Source organism: Pteropus medius, unplaced genomic scaffold (genome assembly GCF_902729225.1).
Source record: "Pteropus medius unplaced genomic scaffold, Ma_sr-lr_union100, whole genome shotgun sequence".
Classification (NCBI taxonomy): domain Eukaryota; kingdom Metazoa; phylum Chordata; class Mammalia; order Chiroptera; family Pteropodidae; genus Pteropus; species Pteropus medius.
Genome location: NW_024353908.1, coordinates 5579523 through 5590471, shown reverse-complemented (window position 1 = coordinate 5590471; position 10949 = coordinate 5579523).

Sequence of the window (10949 nt, the reverse complement as noted above, 5' to 3'; positions counted from 1 at the left end):
ACATGAATTTCTTTTACTGCTAGGTCATTTTAATTTATGAAATAAATTTGTGTTTTTACAAATTTGAATGTAGAACAAATGTTTAAATATTGAAATCTATGATTTTTTATTGATAGTATGAAATGGGGCAATAGCCCTATTGAAAATTGTTCTTAATTGAGATAAGTGTAAGTTATTTTGGTTACAAAAATGGTTAAAATGATTTCCACCTCTTAGCATATTGAGGATGGTGAAATTTCTGTAACTTCCTCACAGGGAATTTCATTTTAAAAAGTTTTAATGCAAAAGAACTTTACTCTCTGTTTTAAATTTGCCCAGTGTCCAGTGAGAAATCAATAAAATATTAGGACGAATTTAGAGTATGGGATTCCAGTGGCTAAACTTATAAGGCCACACTAATGGACACAGCAAAGTGACATTATTTCAACTTAAGCCATTTGTGACTACAAATGTGCAGGTATATTATCATGAAATTGTCCTATCCTTGTAGTCTTAGGCATTGACACTTTTCTTTTTGAAGCTATAGAGAACATGAAAACAAGTAATTGAAAAGTGAAATATTCAGGCCATGAAAAGAAAGAAAATATATTTATTTGTAGAGTGCCCACTCTTTGCTAGTTCTGTGCTAGTCATAGGAGATATAGTGGTGCCCAAGATATAGTTCCTGCCCTTGTGGAGCTTACAATCTTTCGGAAAGATAAACCAGAGAAAAAAGTAATAAGAAAGTGTGAAGAACAGGGAGTTAGTGTTACTGCGCACCCAGGAAAATGAGGTTCTTGCTTTTGCTGTTTTTTCCCCCTTTTCTTCCCTTTCTTCCCCCTCCCTCTTTCTTTTCTCTATTTTTTCTCTTTTTTTCCTCCCTCTCTTTGTTCCTCTCCTTCAAACAATTCAGCCAGACTCATTTTTCAAAAGAAAAACAGTCTGAACATTATTTAGAAAGAGACATACCATCATAGTGGTTATAGCTATAGGCTTGGAAGGATGACTCAGATTGGGATCCTGTCTCTGCCATTAACTAGTTTACAAACTTGGCCAAGAGAAATTACCGCCGTTTCTTCTTTATATATATATATATATCAGGGCTAACAATACTTCACAGGAATGTTCTAAGGATTACATGGTACACTGTGAGTAAAATTTCTGGCTCAATTCCTAGCAGACAGTGAGCATGCTAAAATTGTTAGTTCCTACTATATTATTATTATTATCATTGTTTTGACTTTTATATTCTAGGAGCAATGTCTATATTATAAAATAACTAAGAAATGGTGAATGAAATAATGATCAGTTGAAAAATTGTCTCTAAAAATAACCAGCTAGCTTTGATATTATGTAACTCTTTATCTTTGGTTAGCTTTTTTTTTGGCCCATTTACAAAAGCAGGTTTTTAAATGTTAAAATTAAAAACCATTTATAACAAACTAGGTTTTTAGATAAACCTTTAAAGGCTCTGCCATATTAGATACAATTGAGGACTAAACATTTTGAGGACTAAAGATTTAGCCAAATTTCAATCAGTCCCTTTTGGAGACAAGGAAATTTATTACTATTTACTTTGATTCAAGAGTGATTGAGACACATACCTCAGTGTGTACATATAATGTGATAAGATTTTCTTGTGTCTTATGATATCAGTCTTACTGTATTATAGACAAACCCTATATAGGTGCTGTGTGAATATGTATTCAACAAAAATCTCTCTTCCATGAATGGTCTATTCACTTTCCTGCCTCCTATTTTGTTTTTATGATTCAATGTGCCTGAAATGCCATTCTCTCTACACTGAAATGTTACTTATTTTTTAAGATCTGATTCCAGTGTTTTTGGTTGTGTGATTTCTTTCCCAGTCTCCCTGGGAAGAATAAACTGGTCTCTTCTTTGGATGCCCTGGTTGTTTGTTTCTCTCCCTGGTACAGGATGGCTGCATAAGTTAAGTGCCTTTCCCCACCCCCATACACCATGAACTTCTTTATGGCTGTATTTATGTCTTATTCATCCTTTCAGAAAACTAATTCCTGTCTTCAAGGAGTTCCTAGTCCAGGCAAGGAGACAGACATATAAACACGCAATTACATTTTGATTTGTAAAGTGATATAAAACAATTGAAACAATTGTCTAAATTAGTGCACACAGATTAGCACAAACTTACTAAAGAACCCTGCTTTTCTCATGTAAGAAATGAGCAGTCGGCATGTAGGTGTAGTGTGTTTCTTAAAATAGCAATGTTTTCCTAGTGTTTGTATCAATATTTATGATGTTGCTTGTGCTTTGTAAAAAAACCTCTAAAACTCTCAAATGACATTGTATATCTAATGTTAGTGACAAGGAATTTAGAAGTCTGTTGAAACTGTAATATACAACTGGATTATGCTCAGTGCTCCAAACCAAATAAAGTATCGCTGAACTTTAGCTGTAAGCTAAGACGTTAAGTGCCTCTTATTTGTTGAGTTTTGCCTCTCTAAATTACTCGGTTTGGCAGAAGACCTTTAAAAGTATTTATAGTTTAATTGGTATGTGGTTTATTTTAAATTATATTAAAATGACCTGCTTATATTAAAATGACATGCTTTCCAAAACCTAATATTGCCTTAAAAACATCGTTTTGGGCTTGACAGATTTCAAAGTGTTATTCTACAAACAAGGGAGAGGATTTCAGACAGACACACAGCCCGTATCATGGTATTTTTGTTTGTGCAGAGCTCCCAGCACATAGTTATAAAGTCGTTTTCTCTTTTATAGATAGCCAATGTTTGGAAATTATTTTAAAAATTATTTTAATCTTTTTGGTGCCTGTCTTTTTTTATAGTCACTCTGGATTAGTCGAATTACAACAGGCTCATAACACCATAACCTTTATCCATATATAGCCAAGCAAAGCTTTCTGCTGTTAAGTAGAACTTATGAATACTTTAGAGAAGGAAAGCATAGCTATTCTTGAGTAAACTTGAGAGTTTAGAAACATTATTTTGAAATGTGCTTCCTTAAAGTCAGAAGAACTTAATTAAGTTCCCAGGGTTAATTGTTTCTGAAGTGTTAACATGTCATTTGTCTATTCAAACTCCAAAGCAAATCTAATACGGGATTTAATAATCTGTTTATGTGAATAGAAATTTGGGGTGGGGGTGGCGTGGGAGAAGAGGGAAAAGCTAATAGGCTTTTACCTAGTTAGTGGGTTTAAGGAAGAATTCTTTCTGTCTTCATTTGAAACAAAAGGCAAATCCTATGTTCAAAACTCCTATTTGATAGGAGTATAAATTGGGGTGACAAGGAAGTTTCAGAACAAAACAGTATTTTTATACTTTGTTCATTTCATATTTATCACTAGCTTGTTTGCTAATTTTCATTTGCAAGAGGCAATTCTTCCAGCTAACTGGGTGCCTCAATGGGCCACTGATTTCTTTGAAGTGACAGTCTGTAAATATGCATAAAAAAGGGATGCAATTAGCGTGTGTGTGGTTCAGTGCAGCCTGATTCCATTGGCAAGTTTACCCACAGTGTTGATAAGCTACATTATCTAGAAAATTGGCCGCTGAAAAACAGCACCTCTGATTGCCAGCAAAGGTTCCAGATAACAGGGTGCTGAAGAGAAATATAATTGAGGTTGAATATATTAACCAAGGTGTCACATGCTCCTTAGAAGCTCTAATTTATCAGCATGTTGGAATTTTTATTAACATTTGGAATGCATTTCTACCACACTAATGAAGTGGAATTGGCAGTTCAGGTTTTAGTTATTGTCATTTCTGAGAAGTTAAATGTAATTTCTCGTTAGACACAGTTATGTAAATATATTTGTTCAGGGGCTAAAAAAATTATACATTTCACAAAATACAAATATGTTGTTAAGAGGCAGTGGAACAAATCAGTGATGGCTCAAGTCCTGAAAACCAGCCACATATTTATGCTGCATTCTGCATGTACAGCTCTTCTTTGTGGGGGGAATTTGAGAGAAATGAAGGAAGCTTAATTTTATTAACTCTGCGACTGGCTCAGTACGGTGAAAAACAGTGAAAATTAGCCACTGTTTTAGCAGGCTAGCACATCTAAAGGGATTTTAGGATTAAACTATTTTTTTTTTTTAAATGAAAACTGGCTCAAATTATAAGGTGAATTAAGCATTTGTGGAAAATACCTGCTTTTCTTTTTTCCTTCCCTTTTGGAAATACCCAAGTTCATTTTCTAATTTTGATAAATAGGTTTTAACACACATTTCTTAGCAATAACATTAATTTCTATCAATTAGAAATAAATTGAAGTGTGTAACCCTGATCAACCTGAAATTGAAATAATTTCAGGTTGCATATATGTGATAAAACTATATATTTTTTAAAGCAAAGGAATAAAAATCAGAAACTTTGGAATAATGAAAGAGGAAGAGTCAGAAATATCATGAGAAACACACACAGGAAGCTTTAGCTCTATAGCTCTTAAGTTACACAGTGGATCCAAGAGTCTTTCATTATTATAATTCGTAATCACATGTACGTGATGTGTTTCTATATCATATATTATAATGCAAAACATTTTAAAAAGGAAATAGCTCCATTTTTATTGATTCATAAATGTTGTTTCTTCATGGAAATGATTACAAATTGCTGTCTATAGAGCACCGTGTATTTGTAACACGCTTAGTATTACTTAATTGCACACATCTCCAACCTCAGAGAGTGATGCCAGTATTTCTCCTTCATTAGGAATAGATACGGCAGTCACAAAGCAATGGTTCCCTTAAGACAAATGACCCATGTAAGACATTTTCTCAGCTTTCCCTTTGCATTCACTCCTTAGCAACTGCCAGCCTTGTATTGTCCTATAGGGTTCCTAATTTTATTTCTTTTTCTACAAGCTGCTACCACTCCTGGTAGTCCTTGACCCAATTCTTTATCACTGTTGCATTTTTTTCCTCTTCATCTTAGACTTTCATCCTCTAGCCCTCAGCTATAAACTTCTGATCTCTGTCACCAGTCCCATCACATACTCTGTGTGTGTGTGTGTGTGTGGGGGTGGGGCGGCAGGAGTGGTTTTTCCTTTACCAGCAGGAACTTCTGATTGGAACCAGATTTGCACAAGGAAGTCTCATGCCTGTTGTACAGGTAGCCTTAAGCTCTTGTCAAATAAGATATTTCCTAGGATTCTCATTATGGTGAATGCAGTTAAGTTAGCATGTATTCCATTCTTTTTCTAGTGTCATCGCTTAGGTAGCTAAATCTACAATTCCCAGACTCTCTTGCAGCTAGGGTTCTAGAAGAAAATGAGATCTACACAGATGCACACAGGAGCTGTTTGGCAGATGGAAGCAAGGCAGGGGCATTTCCTCGTGGTTCCAGCTGCGGATGCTGGCAGGCATGAGACTGAAGATGTTGGGTTTGTTTGCAGCAGTGTTCTAGTGCAGGTTGAGTGGTAGTGGTGGCCCTGACTCTGGATCATGCCTATGTCACTGTGTCTTTGAACTCAGCAGTCATGGGGGCAGCTTCTCAATTTCCCATAGTATTGAGTGAGGCAGATATAGAAGCTCCCCCTGATAGGCTGATTGCCTTGCCTCACTTGCTTCTTGAGCACTTCCAACAATTTTGCAAGCTCTTAATTCCATGTGTTAAACCACTTGAGCAGAAAGTGGTTCAGATTTGAAAAACTTAACCCTGATCAACACACCCATAAATCTGGTTCAGGTGACTCAGTAATGGGGCCAGGCCCAGGGTGAGGCAAGAGAGGGACCTAGGGAACAAAATTTAGGGAAGTGCTCACATTAGGGTTGTGGAAATGTCTCCTTAAGTTTTACATCCTAGGCACTTTTCTTTCCTAACCCTAGTGTTGCCTCTGCTCAATAATTAAATAGCAGATGTTATTTATTATAAAAGAATTAAATAACATCTATAGTAGATGTTAGCAAAATCCAACCCATGGGCTCAATCTGACCTACTGCCTGTTTATTTAAGTAAAGTTTAATTGAAACAAGGCCATATCTTTTTTTTATGACTTCTCTATGACTGCTTTAACACTACAATAGCAGAATTGAGTCATTGCAACAGAGACCACAAAGCAGAACATATTTCCTATTTGCTCCTTTAGAGAAAAAGGTTGCTGCTCTGTGGCACTATGAATATGCCTTTATGTGTGAGTCAGACTGCCAGAGATTAAATTCTGGTTTCCCTCTGACTGGCTGAGTGGCTGGAGCTCTGTGCAGTGGTATGATGGAGATCGTGCACATCTTGCCAACTCCACATTCACAGATCATGTTAGTAGCTTGAAATCAGCCTTGATAGCAATATTTACACCAGGAAAATTGGCAAATGCTACACATCAGGGCTTCTCCAGACACCAGCAATTGAACATTTGCTGCCTCCATAACTGTTAGATTCTTCTTCAAAATGATGTAATGATGCAATTAGTACCCCAGCGGGATCCCCACCCAGCCCCTAACTGCTGCAGCTAATAGCTTATACCTGTGTCCTCCTCAGGGGCAGCCAATGACTTATTGATATAGGGGTTAAAAAGCCCAGCTCCTGTGCACCATTCTGTGGTGCAGTTTAGGCTCAAGAACTTCTACCATGGATCCAATCACAGCTAGGCTTTCTCTGAGACCATATTCTCCATTGTCTCCTTCACTATTCTACTTCACTTCTATAACAGAGCTTGTTCTAAGGAGCTTGCCCCAGGATCCAGACTAGCGTGAAGAGAGCGAGGCATCTAGAATATAGAATATAATGAGACATTCGCTGTCAAGGTTAGCAAGCTGCACAATCCTGAAAATTTTGTTTTAGGATGCTTCACTCTTCTTAACCCTATTTAGATCCTGCTTCTCTCAGTAAGTCTCATGCTCCTGAATTCCTGCTTTAGGCTCTACTTGCAAGAAACCCAATCTAAAACAAGTAGGAGTAATAATAAATTGTCACCTACTGATTATTTTAAGGACTAAATGAGACAAGGTATGGAAAGCACTTAGAACAGTGACAGATGGACAAACACGTAGGTAGATGGAAAGATAGATTAGCTTTTGTACCTTTATGTATGCTTTCCCCACCACCTATAATGAATCCTCTGCTTCTATTTGCTTATCCAAATGGCATTTTTATCCTCCCCAAGAATGATTTTGTCTATAGCACCATTACTAGTTGCAGCATTCTATATCATATACTCTTTCTCTAAATTACATAACTCTCCAATTCCCTGACTTCATTGTTTTTTCTGCTAACTGAATTGTTTTTCCCCCATTCCATTGTATCTCTGCCTATAGCTTGTTATCTGTATGATAACTTACTTGAAGAGATTGACATACATGGGAAAAACAATATAATGATAGTGTAAAAATTATCCTAAACAGCAGCTTACAAAAAACAAATCGATAGCTGTGGAAATGTGGTTCTTGTGCTTCCTTGGTGTTCAAATACAAGGATCACCCACAGCCCATGGATTATTCTCAGCGCCAGGAAAAGCTGTTAGAATGCAGTCTGTTTGTATTGCCTACAAAAGTTGTTTCTTTGACTTTCAACAGGTTTTAATTGCTATATTGGTAGGTTCCCCCAAATATTTTAGCTACTTTATAAGTACTATCTCAGCACCCTGTTTAATTTATGAATTGTTCTTATCACTACTTATAATTCTCTAATTTATTTGTTTACTAAAACAATCTTTCTCCCTGACAAGACTTGAAGTGCCATGAAGGCAGTCTCTGGACCATTATTCCAGCTAGCACGTGGCAGGCGCACAGTGAACCTATGTTGTCATGACTGGCCGAACAAGTGAGCTACAGAAGCATAGTATAGCCCAATAAACATTTTTAGAGTGAGCGAATGAATGAAGTCACTTAAAGAAATTCACAAGAATGTGTTCCATAAAGCCAGGAACTTCTTTTATTTGAGCTGGATAAACCTTGTACTTTTCTACAAAATACAAATGTATATTCATGGGCCTTTTCCCTGAGATTAGTCTGCATATGGAAAATACAGAAACCATGCCGTACCTAAAATTGAAAATGTGTTACCACAAATTCTTCACTCCCACACATTCGCCTTGTGAAGAGAACAAATTTAAGCTAGGGGTTATTACCGTGAGACTCAAATGGCTTTATGGTTTGACTCAGAGTTGAGTCCAACTCAGAGTTATTTTGTATGCAGTTGTAGCACTGTGGCCTGGTAGCAGGATAGCCTGGTTTGACTGTAACTTTAGCATAGGAGCAGGTAACTGGTGTTGAAGGTGTCAGTCAAATCTCTGTTGGTGTTGGCTGTTTTAGACTGAGTTCCTGGGAACCTAGAGGGCATCTAAGAGCATCCTTCAGAGGCTGCCTAGTGATGTTTTTGGAGGGCAGGGAGTGAACAAAGCAGGTGGATATTAGGAGACCCACTCTGGCTTAAATGAGAATAGTGCTGCTTCTATCTGTTAACGTGATGAACACCTGCTTAGGATTTCATTTAAAATGCTCAAAATATATCGGTATATAGACTGAGAATTAAATTAGAATTTCAAACTCCCAAATTGGGTCATGTGAATGCTTGTACTCTTTCCAAAGGACTGAGGTAATTTAACTTCCTGGGCAGACAATCTCAATCTATGGTTTACTGGCATGGTATTCATAAAGTGCTATAAAAATAAACATCCCTAACCAAAATACACACAAACATTCAAATTTCTCCATGCCTAACAGCAAAGTCATGTTTAGTAAATACTTTGTGTGATCTTATTTTGATATTGGAAAAAAAATAAATGATTTAACTTTCGGCTTTATGATCTCTTTTTCTTCCACTGGTAATAAGATCATTGTTATTGCAAGTATGTTGTGGCCTAGTATTCACTTATCTTTACATCCATGGCCTCTAATAACATTGTCCCTGGGCCAAAAATTTATTCATCCATTCATTCAAGTATTTATTGAACCCCTATTTGGTGCCAAGCATTGCGTGTAGGATAAATATGTAGCTAGGATAGATACGGTTCCTGCTCTCATAAAACATTCTTCTGAAAAAATGGAGTCTAAACAAATAATTACATAACAAATACTTCAAAAAAGTTGTATTAGCCTTATTACAAAAGGTCCAGCGTCTTTAAGAGCATTTGACAGAAGGAGCTAACCTAGACCAGGGTCACAGGGCAGTGGGTAGGGAGCATTTAAACTGAGAACTGGAGGATAAACAGGAGTTGGACTACAAGTTGATGTGGAAGATGGTTTGGGAAGGAATCATTGTTGGCAAATTCTCAGCCTGACTTCTTAAGAAAACGGGCCCTTGAACCACCTTGGTTTCTTGTCTTTTTCTTGCCTTCACACACACTTTCAAATGGTTACAGGCAACATAGTATAGTTAGCGGAAAAAATATGGAGCAATATAAACCTATGTTTGAACTCCAGCTTTGCCCCTAACTTAACTGTGCATTCCTGGATAGATTTCTTATTTTCTCTGAACCTTGTTTGTAAAACATGACTCTCTGTGGGGTGTGGAGGATTGGCACATCACTATCCTAGTGGGAAACTCTACTCTAGCACCTCTCGTGTATAGGTTTGATATATATCCTTTAATCTTCCTAACATTCCTGTGAGGTAGGCACTGTAGCTGACTATTTCTCAGATGCAGAAACTGAGGCTAAAAGGTTAGATTATGTGCTCAGGATCACATTGGCTGTCAAGTGTAGGAGCTGATTCAAATCCAGATAGTTTGACTGGAGGGTGTGTGTGTTTAGTTACTAATTCTTGATTCGTAAAGCAGCTGGCAAAATATCATTGCAATCCCCTGGGTTATGGACAATCTAGGACCCTGAAGGCCTTTGTTGATCTATGAAACTACTCGGGGACATGTGACTTATTAGAAGAAGAAACATTCACTTTTGCTAAAGAGTTTAGGATTGCTATTAATTGTCAGAATTAGTTGTCGTGAAAGCCTTTTATTATTTGCCATTTGGTTTTTATTCTAAAGCCACATGCGACTATAACATAAATACTGTGGGTGTGTGTGGGAATATCATTGCTCTAAACCTTAAGGTTTACACATCAGCTCCCTGTCTTTACAGCAAGTGTTGCAGGTCGTCTCTCTTCTTGTTTAAGCTCAGACGAGAAATCTGGAAAGTAATTTGCATCCTCAGATTTTATGTTGCCTACAGCCACTACTTCTAGCTACTGAGAGAAGAGCTGAAGTTGTCTTGCCCCACCTTATCCTACCTTATAGTCATCAAACCTTGCTGTGCCCCACCTCCAGGATAGAATCAGGACCTTCAGTTATGAGCTGTCCTCCCCCAACTGCTCAGTTTCCTTGTCTGCTTCTTGGTGTTGAGGGTTTCAAGGAGGACATCTGCTTCAGTGCAGTCTAGATATTCTCTTCCTGCTACCTTTTTTCCACTAAACTTTCTCTAGCTAATCCCTCAGGTTTTAGTATTACATATCATTTTAGAATATAATCTTCCTTCCTTGAATACATCAGTCCCCTAATATGAAATGTCATCTCATCTTTATTTACCTTCTTGTATTTATCAACCAGTCATCTGTCTGTCTGTCTGTCTGTCTGTCTGTCTGTCTATCTATCTATCTATCTATCTATCTATTCATTCATTCATCTATCTATTCATTCATCTTTCTACTCCATTCATATCTGTCTGTTCATTCGTCTATCTATCATCTATCTATCTATCTATCTATCTATCTATCTATCTATCTATCTATCAATCATCTATCTATCTAATGATTCCTTTGGATGTCTCTTTCCAGTGAAACTGTAAACTGTATCCCAAGTAGGAACTCTATAAATATGGTTTGAATGATTAAGTGGAGATGAGTGATGTTTACATAGGTATCTTTCTAACTATTAGGCATTTCAATAATCCAGGCATAACTGAAATCCCAACCACAGACCTTGATATTTGCTATGAGATATACCAGCACATGTACTTTGAACATATTTCTATTCCCCATCACACCCTTCCATCTTGACACTTTTGCATCAGGTTGTTCATTACATTCCAGTTTATCA